The following is an 18,501-nucleotide window of genomic DNA, read 5'->3' on the forward strand; positions in this document are numbered from 1 at the left end:
AGGAGCACAGTTTAGGGTTCTTCTCCTGTGGGAATGGGAGGGGTCGGGTGGTGGGGAGTATACCTCTCAACAATGATGTGGAAAGATGAAACAACAGAGTGCCACGTGAGTGGCTAAAAGTGTGGAAACGTATAGAATACAGTGGAAGTGTCTGTAAAGGATTGAGAGTTATTGAATGGTTTATTCTACATAATTTTATTTTTGAATAAAGTATATTTTGTTAATAAAAAAGTTTGTTCTTACCTGTTTAATACCTTGTACGTTCCTTACGTGGGAACAGTGTATTAAACTGATTTTTGCAACAGGGAGTTGGACTAGGATCTTGCTCTGTCCTCTCCAATCATCTGCCTAGTATTGCAGTACTTGTGGGAATGGTGCAATTTCCCTTTGGGGAATTTAAAAATACTTGAAAATTAGATGTTTGAAGTAATACACAAAAGGTGCAGGAGGATCTCAGCCGGGCAGGTAGTATCTATGAACGTGTTAACCAGAGAGTTCTTCCAGCAGATTTTTGGATCATTGCATTCTCATGGGACCTGTACAAAAGGGACAGTTTGCTCCTGAATTGGAAGGGGACTAATATCCGAGCAACTGAGGCCTTAAGACTACAGTTACAGGGGGATAGGAACCCGAGTGCCAAAATATGTGCCTCACTGCTGGCTGGTATTTTGCAGCACCTTTACAATCTGAGACTCAGTCACGAAAAGATACTGGTGCTATGGAACATTTCCTGCTCCCTCCCCTCTGCTGAGTGGTTTGTGTTCCAACGACCCACTCCACCTCCCCCCCCAGACTTGGAGTATCCTGTCTCCATGGGGTTGACCACCCTCCTCTGTCTGACTGTGACTGCCGGTCATGCTGGGAGACAGCTTACCTGGAGAGACTACATCAAGGCAAGGCACTCACATAGGTCCCCGCTATGCCTGCCTGTTTGTCAGCTACGCGGAACAGTCTATGTTTCAAGCCTACACTGGTCTCTGTCCCTGTTCCCCACTTTATCTCTGCTACGTCGACGTCTGCAACGCACATGCTTCCTGCACCCGTGCTGAACTTGTCAACTCGACTTCATAGACTTTGCCTCCAACTTCCACTTTGCCCTCAAATTCACCCCGTTCATTTCCGACACCTCCCATCCCTTTCTCGATCTCCCTGTATCTATCTCCGGAGATAGCTTATCCACCGATGTCTCTTACAAACCCACGGACTCTCACAGACACCTGGACTATACCTCATCCCACCCTGCTACTTGTAAAAACGCCATCCCCTTCTCTCAACTCCTCCATCTCCACCGCATCTGCTCTCAGGATGAGGCTTTTTATTCTTGAACAAAGGAGATGGCCTCCTTTTTCAAAGAAAAGGGCTTCCCTTCCTCCACCACCAATGCTGCCATCAACCACATCTACCACCCCTCCAGCCTCCACGTCCAGCATATAATTCTCCGAATCTTACGGAATTTGCGGAGAGTTATGTGTTGGACTCGGAGTCTGGTGGGGTTGTAGGTTCATTCCAGAATGAAAGAGGGGTCCTCCTTTTTCAAAGAATTATCCGCAGACTTCTGCCATCTCCACCACCAAGCACATCTTTCCCTCCCCCACCCCCCAGCTTCCTGCTTCCTGCTTTCTGTAGGGATCGCTCCCTACGCGACTCCATTGTCCATTCTCCCTCCTGGCACTTATCCTTGAAAGCAGAACAAGTGTTACACCAGCATCTACACCACCTCCCTCACTACCATTCAGGGCACTAAACAGTTCTTCCAGGTGAGGCGGCACTTAACCTGTGAGTCGGTTGGGGTCATTTACCGTGTTCTGTGCTACCAGTGTGTCCTCCTGTATATCGGTAAGAACATAAGAAATAGGAGCAGGAGTGGGCCATTCAGCCCATCGAACCTGCCCCGCCATTCAATAAGATCATGGCTGATCTGTTGGTAAACTCAGCTCCATCGACCTGCCTTTCCCCCAGAACCCTTTATTCCCTTACTATGTAAAAACCTATCTAACTGTTTCTTAAATATATTTAGTGAAGAAGCCTCAACTGCTTCCCTGAGCAGAGAATTCCACAGATTCACCACTCTCTGGGAAAAACAGTTTCTCCTCATCTCCATCCTAAACCTTCTCCCCCGAATATTGAGGCAATGTCCCCTAGTTCTAGTCTCACCTACCAATGGAAACAACTTTCCAACTTCTATCTTACCTATCCTTTTCAAAATTTTGTATGTTTCTATAAGATCCCCTCTCATTCTTCTGAACTCCAGAGAGTATAGTCCCAGGCGACTCAATCTCTCCTCATAGGTTAACCCCTTCATCCCTGGAATCAAACTGGTGAACCTCCTCTGCACTGCCTCCAAAGCCAGTATATCCTTCCTCAAGTACGGAGACCAGAACTGCACGCAGTACTCCAGGTGCAGCCTCACCAGTACCCTGTATAGTTGCAGCATGACCTCCCTGCTCTCGAATTCAATCCCTCTAGCAATGAAGGGCAAAATTCCATTTGCCTTCTTAATAACCTGTCATACCTGCAAGCCAACTTTTTGTGATCAACAAGCACTCCCGAGTCCCTCTGCACAACAGCACGCTGCAATCTTTCACCATTTGAATAATAATCTGCTCTTCTATTATTCCTTCCAAAGTGGATGATCTTGCATTTACCAACATTGTATTCCATCTGCCAGGCCTTGGCCCACTCACTTAACCTATCTATATCCCGCTGCAGACTCTCCACATCCTCCGTACAATTTGCTTTTCCACTCAGTTTAGTGTCATCAGCAAATTTTGCTATGCTACACTCAGTCCCCTCTTCCAAATCATCAATGTAAATGGTAAACAGCTGCGAGCCCAGAACCAACCCCTGCATCACCCCACTCACCACCGACTGCCAAGCAGAGAAATACCCATTTACATAGAAACATAGAAACATAGAAAATAGGTGCAGGAGTAGGCCATTCGGCCCTTCGAGCCTGCACCGCCATTTATTATGATCATGGCTGATCATCCAACTCAGAACCCCACCCCAGCCTTCCCTCCATACCCCCTGACCCCTGTAGCCACAAGGGCCATATCTAACTCCCTCTTAAACATAGCCAATGAACTGGCCTCAACAGTTTCCTGTGGCAGAGAATTCCACAGATTCACCACTCTCTGTGTGAAGAAGTTTTTCCTAATCTCGGTCCTAAAAGGCTTCCCCTCTATCCTCAAACTGTGACCCCTCGTTCTGGACTTCCCCAACATCGGGAACAATCTTCCTGCATCTAGCCTGTCCAACCCCTTTAGGATCTTATACGTTTCAATCAGATCCCCCCTCAATCTTCTAAATTCCAACGAGTACAAGCCCAGTTCATCCAGTCTTTCTTCATATGAAAGTCCTGCCATCCCAGGAATCAATCTGGTGAACCTTCTTTGTACTCCCTCTATGGCAAAGATGTCTTTCCTCAGATTAGGGGACCAAAACTGCACACAATACTCCAGGTGTGGTCTCACCAAGGCCTTGTACAACTGCAGTAGTACCTCCCTGCTCCTGTACTCGAATCCTCTCGCTATAAATGCCAGCATACCATTCGCCTTTTTCACCGCCTGCTTTACCTGCATGCCCACTTTCAATGACTGGTGTATAATGACACCCAGGTCTCGTTGCACCTCCCCTTTTCCTAATCGGCCACCATTCAGATAATAATCTGTTTTCCTATTTTTGCCACCAAAGTGGATAACTTCACATTTATCCACATTAAATTGCATCTGCCATGAGTTTGCCCACTCACCCAACCTATCCAAGTCACCCTGCATCCTCTTAGCATCCTCCTCACTGCTAACACTGCCACCCAGCTTCGTGTCATCCGCAAACTTGGAGATGCTGCATTTAATTCCCTCATCCAAGTCATTAATATATATTGTAAACAACTGGGGTCCCAGCACTGAGCCTTGCGGTACCCCACTAGTTACCGCCTGCCATTCTGAAAAGGTCCCGTTTATTCCCACTCTTTGCTTCCTGTCTGCTAACCAATTCTCCACCCACACCAATACCTTACCCCCAATACCGTGTGCTTTAAGTTTGCACACTAATCTCCTGTGTGGGACCTTGTCAAAAGCCTTTTGAAAATCCAAATATACAACATCCACTGGTTCTCCCCTATCCACTCTACTAGTTACATCCTCAAAAAATTCTATGAGATTCGTCAGACATGATTTTCCTTTACAAATCCATGCTGACTTTGTCCGATCATTTCACCGCTTTCCAAATGTGCTGTTATCACATCCTTGATAACTGACTCCAGCAGTTTCCCCACCACCGACGTTAGGCTAATTCCCCGGTTTCTCTCTCCCTCCTTTTTTAAAAAGTGGGGTTACATTAGCCACCCTCCAATCCTCAGGAACTAGTCCAGAATCTAACGAGTTTTGAAAAATTAACACTAATGCATCCACTATTTCTTGGGCTACTTCCTTAAGCACTCTAGGATGCAGACCATCTGGCCCTGGGGATTTATCTGCCTTCAATCCCTTCAATTTACCTAACACCACTTCCCTACTAACATGTATTTCACTCAGTTCCTCCATCTCACTGGACCCTCTGTCCCTTACTATTTCTGGAAGATTATTTATGTCCTCCTTAGTGAAGACAGAACCAAAGTAATTATTCAATTGGTCTGCCATGTCCTTGCTCCCCATAATCAATTCACCTGTTTCTGTCTGCAGGGGACCTACATTTGTCTTTACCAGTCTTTTCCTTTTTACATATCTATAAAAGCTTTTACAGTCCGTTTTTATGTTCCCCGCCAGTTTTCTCTCATAATCTTTTTTCCCCTTCCTAATTAAGCCCTTTGTCCTCCTCTGCTGAACTCTGAATTTCTCCCAGTCCTCAGGTGAGCCACTTTCTCTGGCTAATTTGTATGCTACTTCTTTGGAATTGATACTATCCCTAATTTCTCTTGTCAGCCACGGGTGCACTACCTTCCTTGATTTATTCTTTTGCCAAACTGGGATGAACAATTGTTGTAGTTCATCCATGCAACCTTCAAATGCTTGCCATTGCATATCCACCGTCAATCCTTTAAGTGTCATTTGCCAGTCTATCTTAGCTAATTCACGTCTCATACCTTCAAAGTTACCCCTCTTTAAGTTCAGAACCTTTGTTTCTGAATTAACTATGTCACTCTCCATATTAATGAAGAATTCCACCATATTATGGTCACTCTTACCCAAGGGGCCTCTCACGACAAGATCGCTAATTAACCCTTCCTCATTGCTCAAAACCCAATCCAGAATAGCCTGCTCTCTAGTTGGTTCCTCGACATGTTGGTTCAAAAAACCATCCCGCATACATTCCAAGAAATCCTCTTCCTCAGCACCCTTACCAATTTGGTTCACCCAGTCTACATGTAGATTGAAGTCACCCATTATAACTGCTGTTCCTTTATTGCACACATTTCTAATTTCCTGTTTAATACCATCTCCGACCTCACTACTACTGTTAGGTGGCCTGTACACAACTCCCACCAGCGTCTTCTGCCCCTCAGTGTTACGCAGCTCTACCCATATCGATTCCACATCTTCCCGGCTTATGTCCTTCCTTTCTATTGCATTAATCTCTTCTTTAACCAGCAATGCCACCCCACCTCCCCTTCCTTCATGTCTATCCCTCCTGAATATTGAATATCCCTGAACGTTGAGCTCCCATCCCTACCAACTTTATACCAACTCTCTGCCTTCTATTGGTTAACCAATCCTCTATCCATGCCAATACATTTCCTCCAACTCCATGTGTCCGTATCTTATTTATAAGTCTCTTGTGCAGCACCTTATCAAACGCCTTCTGGAAATCTAAGTATACGACATCCACCTGTTCCCCTCTATCCACTGCACTCATGTCCTCAAAGAACTCCAGTAAGTTTGTCAAACAGGACCTGCCCTTTCTGAATCCATGCTGTGTCTAATGGAACCACTCCTTTCTAAATGTTTTGCTATTTCTTCCTTATTGACAGCTTCAAGCATCTTTCCGACTACAGATGTTAAGCTAACTGGTCTATAGTTGCCCGTCTTTTGCCTACATACTTTTTTAAAAAGTGGTGTGACATTTGCTGTCTTCCTATCCACCAGGACCTGCCCAGAGTCTAGAGAGTTTTGGTAAATTATTACCAACGCGTCTACAATAACCTCTGTCAATTCCCTCGGCACCCTGGGATGCATCCCATCAGGACTGGGGGACTTATCTACCTTCAGGCCCTCTAGTTTGCTCATCACTATAGCTTTAGTGACAGTGATTTTATCGAGGTCCTCACCTCCTATTTCATCCATAACATCATTCTTTGGCATATTAGACATGTCCTCCACCATGAAGACCGACACAAAATAGTTGTTCAATGCCTCAGCCATTTCCTTATCACCCAATATCAATTTCCCCTTCTCGTCTTCCAAGGGACCTACGTTGACTTTAACCACCCTCTTCTGCTTTATATATTTATAAAAACTTTTGCTATCTGTTTTTATGCTAATTTTGTGCTAATTTACTTTCAATACCATATTTTCCCTTTCCTTATTTCTCATTTAGTTGTTCTTTGTTGCTTTTTAAAGTTTTCCAAATCCTCCAGTCTCCCATTACTCTTTGCGACTTTGTACAAATGAGCTTTTAATTTGACACTATCTTTTATCTCGTTAGTTATCCAAGACTGGCTCTCCCCACACTTACTGTCCTTACTTTTCAGTGGAATATACTTTTGTTGAGCACTGTGAAAAATCTCTTTGAAAGTATTCCACTGTTCCTCAACTGTCCTACCAAATAGCCTGTGCTCCCACCCCCCTTCACCATTTCCCATCCTTTTTTCCCCTCTCTCACCCTATCTCCTCACCTGCTCACCCCTTTTTTTTCTTCTATGGCCTTCTGTCTCTTTCACCGGTCAGCTTCTGAGCTCTTTACTTCATCCCTTCCTTTCTCAGGAAAAGAAAGGTGACTCCACCTGGACTTAATAACTACAGACCAATTGCCCTCACATCTCAGGTGATGAATATGCTGCCGAGGCTGGTCCTGACTTACCTTGGACTGTAGGGGATATCTTCACTGGACTCTCTACAGTTTACCTACAAACCTCATGGGGGGGTGGATGATGCCATCATTTACCTTTTGTAGCGAACTCACTCCACCGGGATGATACTGGTGGCATTGTGAGAATTACATTTTTTTGATTTCTCTAGTGCCTTCCATACAATCCAGCCACTTCTGAGTGAGAAGCTGCAAAGGATGGGCGTAGACAAATCCACTACCTCCTGGATTACTGACTAGTTGACAGGTAGACACCAGTTTGTACAGCTGGGTAGTTCTCTGCCTGAGATGATGGTGAGTAGCACTGGGATTAAAGGTTAACTCCTCTCTCCTGGGCACCAGAGCCCTTTGCTGTTCTGTCGTTGGGTCAATTTAAAAGCCAGCCTAGTTAGACTGAAAAGACAGGGACGAGAGCCAATTTTGTTCGTTCACCGCAATGGTCATCTCCATGGTACTGAGGCTATGAAGACTGTCCCAGCTGCTGTGCTCTGTGCCTGCTAATATGATGAACTGATAAGTGAAGCTTTGGGCCTGCTCCAAGCTGGTCCAGGGTTCAGACCTGAGGACGCATCTTTAGTTCGAAATGCTATTGTTTGCTTCAGTTGTTTACCTGTGAGCAAGCAAATCTCAGGGTTGTATAATTTATACTTTCTTTGATAATAAATGAATCTTGAAGCCTGAACCTTAACCAAGGGAAGAATGATTCTGACTAACTAATAACCTGTATGTTCTTGGAGAGCACAGTAGCATGCCACCGTGATGCCGTTACAGAGCCAACGACCTGGATACAGTTCACACCACTGTCTGGAAGGAGATTGAGCTTTCTTCTCGTGACCAAGTAGGTTTCCTCCAGGTGCTGTGGTTTCCTCCCATACTCCAATGGCATTCAGGTTAGCAGGTTAATTGGTCACATGTTTGTAATCGCTAAGTGCGTGCTCATTGAGTTGGAAGGCTTGTTACTGTGCCGAATCGCTAAAAAAATCATTAGTTGTCACAAATCCACTAATAACTCATTTCACAGAGGTTTGAAAATCCTCTGAAGAAAAGTTAAATGTTTTCTTGTAACTTCAATTCCTGATAACCATGATCACCATGTTTTGCTCCCTATGGTACCCCTCAAGGACAACAATACTTGTCCTATTGGGTAATCAGACTGAGCTTTCAGTACAGTCTGACTGTTGCTGAAACGCAAATAACTCAAATGTAGAACTGTTTGCACTTTTCCCACCTTCCAAAGCTGTCTATCACTTCCACACCGTTTAACAAGGCTGCCGAAATTCCAGTCAAAAGCAATAGTACTTCAAGACTTCAGCAGTATTTGCTGAGCTGCTGTTTGAGTCATCCATATGAAGGATGAAAGCTGGCACCAGAATACTCCATTCTCTTGAGCACCAAGTGTTGCTATTAATCTATGACCAAATCTACCACATATCATACAGTAATGTCTCTGTGACCAGCAATTACTCTTAAAATTATTAACACATCACACAATGCAGAGGAGGGTATCTTTCACTTATTACTTTGTTATTTTCAGAGATACTGCATGGTACCAGGCCCTTCCATCCCAACAACTCCGCAGGAAGTCTGCAGATGTTGGAAACACATACAAAATGCTGGAGGAACTCAGCCCCTACGGTCAGACAGTGTCTATGGAAATGAATAAACGTTCGATGTCTCGGACCGAGACCCTCCATCAGGACTGAAAAGTAAGGGGAATGAAACCAGAATAAAAAGGTGGGGGGAGGGGAAGGAGACGAGCTGGAAGGTGATAGGTGAAGCCAGGTGGGTGTGAAAGAATCAGAGTCGGGTTTATTATCATCGGCATGTGTCGTGAAATTTGTTAACTTAGCAGCAGCAGTTCAATGCAATACATGATATAGAAGGAAAAAAAACAAAAAAAGTAATAATAAGTAAATCAATTACAGTATATGTATATTGAATAGATTAAAAATCATGCAAAAAAACCCCAGAAATAATATATATTAAGAAAGTGAGGTAGTGGCCGAGGGATCAATATCTTTTTAGGAATCAGATAACAGAAGGGAAAAAAACTGTTCCTGAATCGCAGTGTGTGTGCCTTCAGGCTTCTGTATCTCTAACATGATGGTAACAGTGAGAAAAGGGCATGTCCTGTGTGCTGGAGGTCCTTAATAATGCTCGCTGCCTTTCTGAAACACCATTCCTTGCAGATGTCCTGGAAAATTTGTAAGCTAGTACCCAAGATGGAGCTGACTAATGTTACGACCCTCTGCAGCTTCTTTCAGTCCTGTGCAGTAAGCCCCCGCCCCACGTATACCAAAGAGTGATGCAGCCTGTCAGAATGCTCTCCATGGTACATCTTTCAAAGTTTTTGAGTGTTTTTGTTGAAATACTAAATCTCCTCAAACTCCCAATGAAGTTTAGCCGCTGTCTTGCCTTCTTCATAGCTGCATCAATATGTTGGGATCAGGTTAGATCCTCAGAGATCATTACACCCAGGAACTTGAAATTGCTCACCCTCTCCACTTCTGATCCTGTTAGTACCTCCAGTTGAACTCTGTCTTTTTGTGTGTTTCCCCCTAGCTGTCAGACTGTGGTTTTGTATTGCTATGTGCTCCTGTTCCCGTTCCTGCTCTACTCCTGCCCCTGTATTACTGAGTACTCCGTCTCTCACCTGTTTCTCATTATTACCTGTATTGCTGACACCTGTGTCTCATTGTGCTCCACCTATCATCTGCCTCTCTGTTTATTGCTCAGTGTATTTCAGTCCTGTGTTTTCACCTGTTTGTTGCCAGATTGTGCCAGTGAGTTTTCCTGAGCCTTTCCAGCATTCGTATCTGTACTCTGTCTGTCTGTCTGTCTCCCGATTCTGATTTTTGGATTTCTCCGGATGTTTTGATCTCTGCCTAAACTTTGACACTGACTTTATTTGCAACTTGGGATTTGTTACTCAACTACTATCACTGTGTGCACAGTACTGGGTCTGCGATTGGATCCCTGCTCCAGCATCCTGACAGATCCTCTGTGAGGACTGGTATGTGTTCCTTTGTCTTGCCCTTCCTGAAGTCCACAATCAGCTCTTTTGTCCTACTGATGTTGAGTGCAAGGTTGTTGCTGTGACAGCACTCCACTAGTTAACATATTTCGCTCCTGTATGTCCTCTTACTTACATCTGAGATTGTACCAACAATGGTTATATTGTCAGCAAATTTATAGATGGTATTTGAGCTATGCCTAGCCATACAGTCATGTGTATAGAGAGAGTAGAGCACACACTAAGAACAAACCCGAGATGTACCAGTGTTGATTGTCAGCGAGGAGGAGATGCTATCAGTAATCCGCACAGATTGTGGTCTTCCAGTCAGGAAATCGAAGATCCAATTGCATAGGGAGATATCCTATGCATAGAGGCCCAGGTTCCATAACTTATCAATCAGGATTGTGGAAATAGTTGAACAGCATCCTGACAGGTGTTTGTATTGTCCAGGTGGTCTAAGGCTAAGTGAAGAGGTATTGAGATTGCCTCTGCTGTTGACCTATTGTGGCGATAGGCAAATTGCAGTGAGTTGAAGTCTTGCTGAGGCAGAATCTCAGTCTCATCATGACCAACCTCTCAATGCATTTCATCACTGTAGATGTGAGTGCTACTGGGTGACAGTCATTAAGGCAACTCATATTATTCTTCTTACATACTGGTATAATTGTTGCATTTTTTTACGCAAGTGGGAAATTGCACCCGTAGTAGTGAGGGGTTGAAAATGTCCTTGAATACCCCCGCTAGTTGGTTGGCACAAGTTTTCAGAGCCTTACCAGGTACTCCATCGGGGCCTCCTGCCTTGCAAGGGTTCACCCTCTAAAGACAGCCTAACATCGCTTTTGAGATAGTGATCTCAGGGTCACCGGGTACAGCAGAGATCTTAACAGCTGTAGTTATATTTTCCCTTTCAAAGAAGGCATAGAGTTCATCTGGTAGTGAAGCATTGCCGCCATTCATGCTATTGGGTTTTGCTTTGTAGGAAGTGATGTCTTGCAAACCCTGTCAGAGTTGTCGTACACGGATGTCGACTCCAACCTCATTCAAAATTGTCTCTTCGCCTTTGAAATAGTCCTCCGCAAATCATACCTGGTTTTCTGGTATAGACATGGGTCGCTAGCCTTGATTGCCACAGATCTGGCCTTCAGCAGATGACATACCTCCTGGTTCATCCACGGTTTTTGGTCTGGGAATGTACAGCAAGTCTTTGTAGGCACAAAGGAGAGGAAGGAATCTGATGGGAGAGGAAAGTGGACCATAGGAGAAAGGAAAAGAAACATGGAAAACCTACAGCACAATACAGGCCCTTCAGCCCACAAAGCTGTGCCAAACATGTCGTTACCTTAGGACTACCTTGGCTTACCCATAGCCCTCTATTTTTCTGAGCTCCATGTACCTATCCAGGAGTCTCTTAAAAGACCCTATCGTTTCCGTCTCCACTGCTGCCAGCAGCCCATTCCACGCACTCACCACTCTCTGCATTTGTGTGTTTTTCTTTACATAAACTTATCACTGATATCTCCTCTGTACCTACTTCCAAGCTCCTTAAAACTATGCTCTCTTGTGCTAGCCATTTCAGCCCTGGGGGAAAAAAGGCTCTGATTGTCCACACGATTAATGCCTTTCATCATCTTATACACCTCTGTAGGTCACCTCTCATCCTCCGTCGCTCCAAGGAGAAAAGGCCGAGTTCACTCAACCTATTCTCATAAGGCATGCTCCCCAATCCAGACAACATCCTTGTAAATCTCCTCTGCACCCTTTCTATAGTTTCCACATCCTTCCTATAGTGAGGCAACCAGAATTGAGTACAGTACTTCAAATGGGGTCTGATCAGTGTCCTATATAGCGGCAACATTACCTCTCAGCTCTTAAACTGAATCTCAAGGTTGATGAAGGCCAATACACCATATGCCTTTTTAATCACACAGTCATCCTCTGTAGCAGCTTTGAGTGTCCTATGGACTCAGACCCCAAGATCCCTCTGAGCCTCCACACTGCCAAGAGTCTTACTATTAATGCTAAAAGAGGAGAAGATCTGGGGGAGTGGTAGGCAGGTGAGAAGAATTGAGAGTTCAGAGTGGGGAATAGAAGAGGGAAGGGGGTAGGGAAATATTTTCAGGCTGGAGGCTACCCAGACAGAATACAAGGTGTTGATCCTGGACCCTGAGGGTGGCCTCACCTTGGCTACTGGGAAGTTCCCCTTTTGGCGGATGGAGTGGAGGTGCTGAACATGTCATAAGGTGGGTGCTGGGAGCGGACCCAAATGCAAGACACAGACACTAAAGTACAAGGAACAGGATTTGACAAGAGACCTGGGACAAGAACACAGACCTGGGCTAGGACATTGGCTAGGCAAGCGAGACCAGGACAAGGAAATGGGAACGAGGAGCCTGGACTTGGACTCAGAGCTGGGGACTGGACAAGGACCCAGAAATTGGGTCTTGACTCGGGCTCAGACCCCGGAACTAGGTAAGGGCATGACGAGGCCGGGCTCCCGCAAGGCGAGGGCATGATGAGGCCGGGCTCCCGCAAGGCGAGGGCATGACGAGGCTTGGCTTCTGACTCTGAGCCAGAGACTGGACAAGGACCCAGAACCTAGGTCTTGACTTGGGCTCAGACTCCGGAACAAGGTGAAGACATGACATGGTCGTGGGAGACAGGACTAGGCGAGGCTACAGGACAAAACAAGAGACTCCCAGGCAAGACGAGGGAACTCCAGCACAGCATGAGGGAACTTCAGAAACAGAGCCTTGGTAATCTTGGGAGACAGGAACATAGAACACAGAGCCTTGGTCTTGCGAGAGACAGGAACATGGAACACAGAGTCAGGACCCCTCCTTGGAAACAGGACGTAGGGCCAGGACTTATACATAGAACACTGAGAGACAGATCTCCACTCAAGGTAGCAGCAAATGGCCAGACCCTACCCAGCAGAGGCAAGGGCATAAAGAGACGATCCCTAACACAAGGTAGTGGCAAATGGCCAGACCTACCTAGCAAAGGCATGGACACAAACAGTTCCTAACACCAGGTAGCGGCAAACAGCCAGACCTACCTAGTAAAGACGTGGACACAGAGACAGTTCAAAACAATGATAGACAGTTCCTTATCTTGCTCCAGTGGTTGAACTTGACAGCAGTGCAGGCAAAGGTTACAGGCAAGGCAAGGCTTCAGACACTGGTTGCAGGGCAAGGCTTCAGGAGGGCAGGGCAGAGAAGGGATTCAGACAGGGGGTTTAGACAGGAACAATCCAACAACTGAAGCTGAACCAAGGAGCTATTTATATAACCAGCTCAAAATGTGAATCAGCTGCCTCAATGAGAGCACCCAACAGAGAAAGAGAAAATCTGGAATAAGGAACAATGGACTGGAATCCAGACTTCACGGACCGGACCATGACAGAACGAAGCGTTCCCCAATTTGTGACAAATCTCACCAATGTAGCGGAGGCTGCATTAGGAGCACTGGACACAACAGACGACTCCAGTGGATTCGCAGCTCAAGTGTTGCCTCACCTGGAAGGGCTGTTGAGGATCTGACTGGAGGTGAGGGAGGAGGTGAATGGGCAGGTGAGGCACTTGGGCAGCTCACAGGGATAAATGAATGCCAGAGGGACGAATGGACAAGTGAATCACAGAGGGAGTGATCCCTGTGGAAAGCAGAGAGAAGTGGTGGAATTAAAGATGTGTTTAGTGGTATGATCCCTTTGGAGATGGCAGAGGTTATGGAGGATGAGGAGTTGAATAGAGAGTCTCATGGGGTGGTAGGGAAGGACAAGAGGAACTCTAACACTATTAGGGCGACAGGAGGATGGGGTGTTTGGGAAATGGCGGAGATGCGGGTGAAGGCAGCATCAATAGTGGAGGAAGGGATATCCTGTTCTTTGTAGAAAGAGGGCATCTCTGATGTTCTGGAATTGATGACCACCTCATGGGAACAAATGCGACAGAGGTGAAGGAACTGAAATGGGAATGGCATTTTTACAGGAGATAGGCTGGGATGAGGTACAGTTGAGCTCACTGTGGGAATCGGTAGGTTTATAAAAGACGTTGGTTGACAGTTTGTCTTCAGAGATGGAGACAGAGACTGAAAAAGGGGTCGGAGGTGAGTATTGTGAGCAGTTTGGAGCCCTGTGTCTGAGAAAGAATGTGCTGGCAGAGAAAGCCCAGAAGTGCTGTACAAGAATTATCCTGGGATGAAAGTGATGATGTCTAGGGAGTGCTTAATGGCCCAAGATAGATTCTTGATTAGTAAAAGCATCAAAGATTATGGGGAGAAGGCAGCGTTATGGTGTTGAGAAGGAAAACAAATCAGCCATGATCAATATCAGGGCAGACTCGATGGGCTGAATTGCCTAACAGTGCTCCTATGTCTTATGGAAAATTGATCTTTTAGAGTGCCATGCCGTGATGTTTAGTAGTTACAAAATAAAATATAATCTCAGAATAAAAAGCTGGAAAAGAACTATCTACCACACGGGAACGTGGCAGTGACACAGTAGATTCTGCAGATGCTGAAATCCTGAGCACCACACACAAAATGCAGCAGAGACTGAGCAAGTCAGACAGTATCGATGGCGGGGGAGAAACAGTCGATTTCAGGCTGAAACCCTTCATCACCTGGACAGTGACGGATGTGCCGATGTCTCTCATCTGATTGGTGGAAAGCTAACAATTTTACTTGTCAATAAAGACATTACTTTGAAAAGGGGAACACTGCTACATATCTGCAACTAAAATAAGAAATCGCACCAAATTTATGGGTAGGTAGAAAAGCTATTGCGGAAATAGATCTCTTCATGCGGTCAGACTGATCTAAAAGAGTATAGGAAAACAGGATCCGAAAGTGTCCCGGCAAATCTTTTATCGCTTCTCGGCCTTTTGGCTCAGATCAAGTGTAGTTTCTGTTCTTACCAGTTTAATACCTGGTACGTCCTTTACGTGGGGACAATGTATTAAACTGATTTTTGGAACAGGGAGTTTGGACTAGGAGCTTGCTCTGTCCTCTCCAAGCATCAACCTAGTATTGCAGTACTTCTGGGAATGGTGCAATTTCCCCTTGGGGAATTTTAAAGTATTTGAAAAGTAGATCTGTAAGAAAAAGCGGGCGTAACTCGGCAGGCTGGACGGTACCTGATGGAAACGGTGAAGACAGCCAAGCTGCGCGACGCCTTTGGCACCCCCACGGGTGGAGCACAGCCACAAGCCACCGGGACACGATCGGACGGCTCAGCCCACTCCTGGATCGGCTTCCCCTTCCTCTCAGAGTCCCTCACGGTCAGATCCACCGCCGTCACGCCGGTGTTCTTCTCTGACCACTGCCTTCTGCGAGCCGCCTGTCACCTACGGGCGGCCCGGAAGGCAGGTAGGCGAACATGGAAACTGAACGTAAAGCTGCCGACCCCAGAGAACATCGAGGAACTAGGTGCCTTTTATTTTCCTTTTATATTTTATCTCTATTAATTATATAGTTCCAGTAATATTATTTCCCTCGGGATCAATAAAGTATGACTACGACTAATATCTATTAACTGTAATTCATTTAATCGTATATAGTGTATTTTCTGTTACTTGGCGGGGTGGGGTACATCACGCAGCATCCACACAAACTTAATTCAGCTCCGCTATCACAAGGATGGTTTCTACCAAATGCAATAAGCATATACAACAGTTCATCTCTGTGCGACACATCATAGTACAAAATAATAAAGCAGAGACTATTGTACTATGTACACTGCATCGGTACACTACTTTTATATTACTATTTTTTGCAGTACTATTATTCTGTATTTAGTATTAGTTAAGCACATTGCTATGTGTGTTTTTAAATGTTACCGCTGTAACAAAAGAATTTCCCACTCGGGATCAATGAAGTTTATTATTATTATTAAAGGTCAGTTTTGGTGATATCAGAAATGATCTGGCAAGTTGGATTGGCGGTAAGAAAAGCGAATGCTATGTTGGCATTCATTGCAAGAGGAATAGTGTATAAGAGTGAGCAGGTGTTGGTGAGGCTCTATGGGGCATTCGTGAGACCTCATTTGGAATACTGTGTGCAGTTTTGGGCCCCCTATCTTAGAAAGGATGTACTGATGTTGGAGAGAGTTCAGAGAAGATTTACGAGGATGATTCCTGGAATGCAGGGGCTAACATATGAGGAGCATCTGTCGGCTCTTGGATTGTATTCATTAGAGTATAGAAGAATGAGAGGGGATCTCATAGAAATGTTTCGAATGTTGAAAGGGTTAGACAGAGTAGATGTGGAAAGGTTGTTTCCCTTGGTGGGTGAGCCCGGGACAAGAGGCCATAGTCTTAGAATCAGAGGGTACCCAGTTAAAACAGAGATGAGGAGAATTTTTTTTAGCCAGAAGGCCGTGGATTTGTGGAATTCGTTGTCACATATGGCTGTGGAGGCCCGATCATTGAGGGTGTTTAAGGAGGAGATTGACAGGTATCTAATTAGTCAGGGTATCAAGGGATATTGGGAAAAAGCTGGAAATTGGAACTAGATGGGTGAATAGTTTAGCTCATGGGGGAGCTGCAGAGCAGACTCTATGGGCCGAATGGCCTACTTCTGCTCCTTTGTCTTGTGATCTTGTGAAGTATGGTTTGGGACAGGTTGTTTTCTGGCAAAGCAGTATTTGGTAAGTGGGAGACCTTCAAATATCAACTTTTGAGAGTACAAGAACAAATTAGGTAATCCCAGGAGATCGGCATTTTTTGAGATTCTCAAACCATACTGTCATTCCACTTAGATCACGTCACTTAGATCACGTTTCTTCCCCATTCTGATGTTTGCTCTGATCAACAACTGAACCTCTTGACCACATTTGCATGCTTTTATGCATTGGGTTGCTGGCACACGATTGGCTGATTGGATATTTACATTAATGAACAGATGTACAAGTGCTCCAAATAAAGTGGCCTTTTAGTGCTACAGCATTTACTTGGAAAAGTTCGAAGTTCAAACTAAAATTGATTATCAGAGTACATACATGTCACTACATAAAACCCTGAGATTCTTTTTCCTGCTGGCATACTTAGCAAATCTATAGAACAGTAACTGCAAAAACGATCAATGAACAATAAACTGCAAATGCAAATATAAATAAATAGCAATAATAATTCATACTTGTTGTTAACAAGTAAAGAGTCCTCAAAGTGAGACCATCAGTTGTGAGAACACCAGAAGTAGAATGAGTGTAGTTTTCCCCCTTTGTTCAAGAGCCTGATAGTTGAGGGGTAGTAACTGTTCCTGAACCTGGTGGTGTGAGTCCTGAGACTCTTGTACCTTCTACCTAACGGCAGCAGTGAGTAAAGAGCAGGGCCTGGGTGGTGAGGACCTTTGGTGATGAACGCTGCTTTTATTTTACAATGTTTTGTGTATTGTAGATGTGCTCAGTGGTTGGGGAGGCTTTACCCGTGATGTACTGGGCCGAATCCACTACCTTTTGTAGGACAGGAAAAGTTTAGCAGGATATGTGCCTAACGCAGGCAAGTGGAGTCTGCTCGGGCTGGCATGGATACGTCTGGAATATTACTCTACGACTCTGACTAGATTAGAACTACGGAGAATAAAAGAAAAAGATTTGAAGACTAGCTTTGTTTGTCACATATACATTGAAACATAAAAGGGGATGCATCATTGTGTCAATGACCAGCACAGCGTGCTGAGGTCAGCCCACAAGTGTTGCCATGCTTCTGGCACCGATATAGCATGCCCACAACTTACTAGGCCGAACCCAAATGTGCAAGGAAACTGGAGTAGCCGAAGGAAGCCCATGTGGGTCACAGGAAGAACGTACAAACTTATTACAGACAGCAGCGGGAATTCAACCCTGTACAGTGTTACACTATCATGCCAAAAAGAACAAGAGTTTGGCTCAGTAGAATTGATCCAACCCTTACTGATTTTCACTACTGTTATTGGGGTTCTCTGCCCTGAAGCTGTAAATAGTCAGTCAGTCACTGGTGAAATTGAGAGTTTTATCAGGGCCTATGTAGCATAGCGGTTAGCGCGATCTTATTACAGCTCGTGGCGTGGGAGCCTGGAATTCAGTCCCAGCGTACTCTGTAGGGAGTCTTGGTACATCCTGCCCATTGAATGCATGGGTTTTACCCAGGAGATCCGGCTTCCTCCCACAGTCCAAAGACGTACAAGGTGCGGTAATTGTCATTGTAAATTGTCCCATGGGTTAGGTTAGGGTTAAATTGGGGTTGTCGGGGATTGCAGGGGTAGCATGACTCAAAGGGCCGGAAGGACTGTATCACCGAATACAGAAGTAAAAAGCAAAGATGCAATGATGAGGCTCCATAAGGTGTTGGTCAGACCAGATTGGGAATAGTGTGAACACTAGGAAGTCTGCAGATGTTGGAAACAGATTCAAAATGTTGGAGGAACTCAGCAGCTCAGGCAGCATCTATAGAAATGAAGAAACATTTAGTGTTTCGCACCGAGACCCT

At 45.1% G+C, this 18,501-nt stretch overlaps 1 non-coding gene and 1 pseudogene across 1 annotated transcript; both read left to right on the plus strand.

Moving 5' to 3' along the window:
* The first annotated feature begins 212 nt into the window (after positions 1-212).
* Positions 213-385, plus strand: LOC134346026 (U2 spliceosomal RNA; annotated as a pseudogene).
* A 14,518-nt stretch (positions 386-14,903) lies between these two features.
* Positions 14,904-15,095, plus strand: LOC134346059 (U2 spliceosomal RNA). The gene has a single exon (XR_010017820.1). It is a non-coding gene; the product is annotated as a U2 spliceosomal RNA (small nuclear RNA).
* Positions 15,096-18,501: the final 3,406 nt, after the last annotated feature.

Source organism: Mobula hypostoma, chromosome 4 (genome assembly GCF_963921235.1).
Source record: "Mobula hypostoma chromosome 4, sMobHyp1.1, whole genome shotgun sequence".
Classification (NCBI taxonomy): Eukaryota; Metazoa; Chordata; class Chondrichthyes; order Myliobatiformes; family Myliobatidae; genus Mobula; species Mobula hypostoma.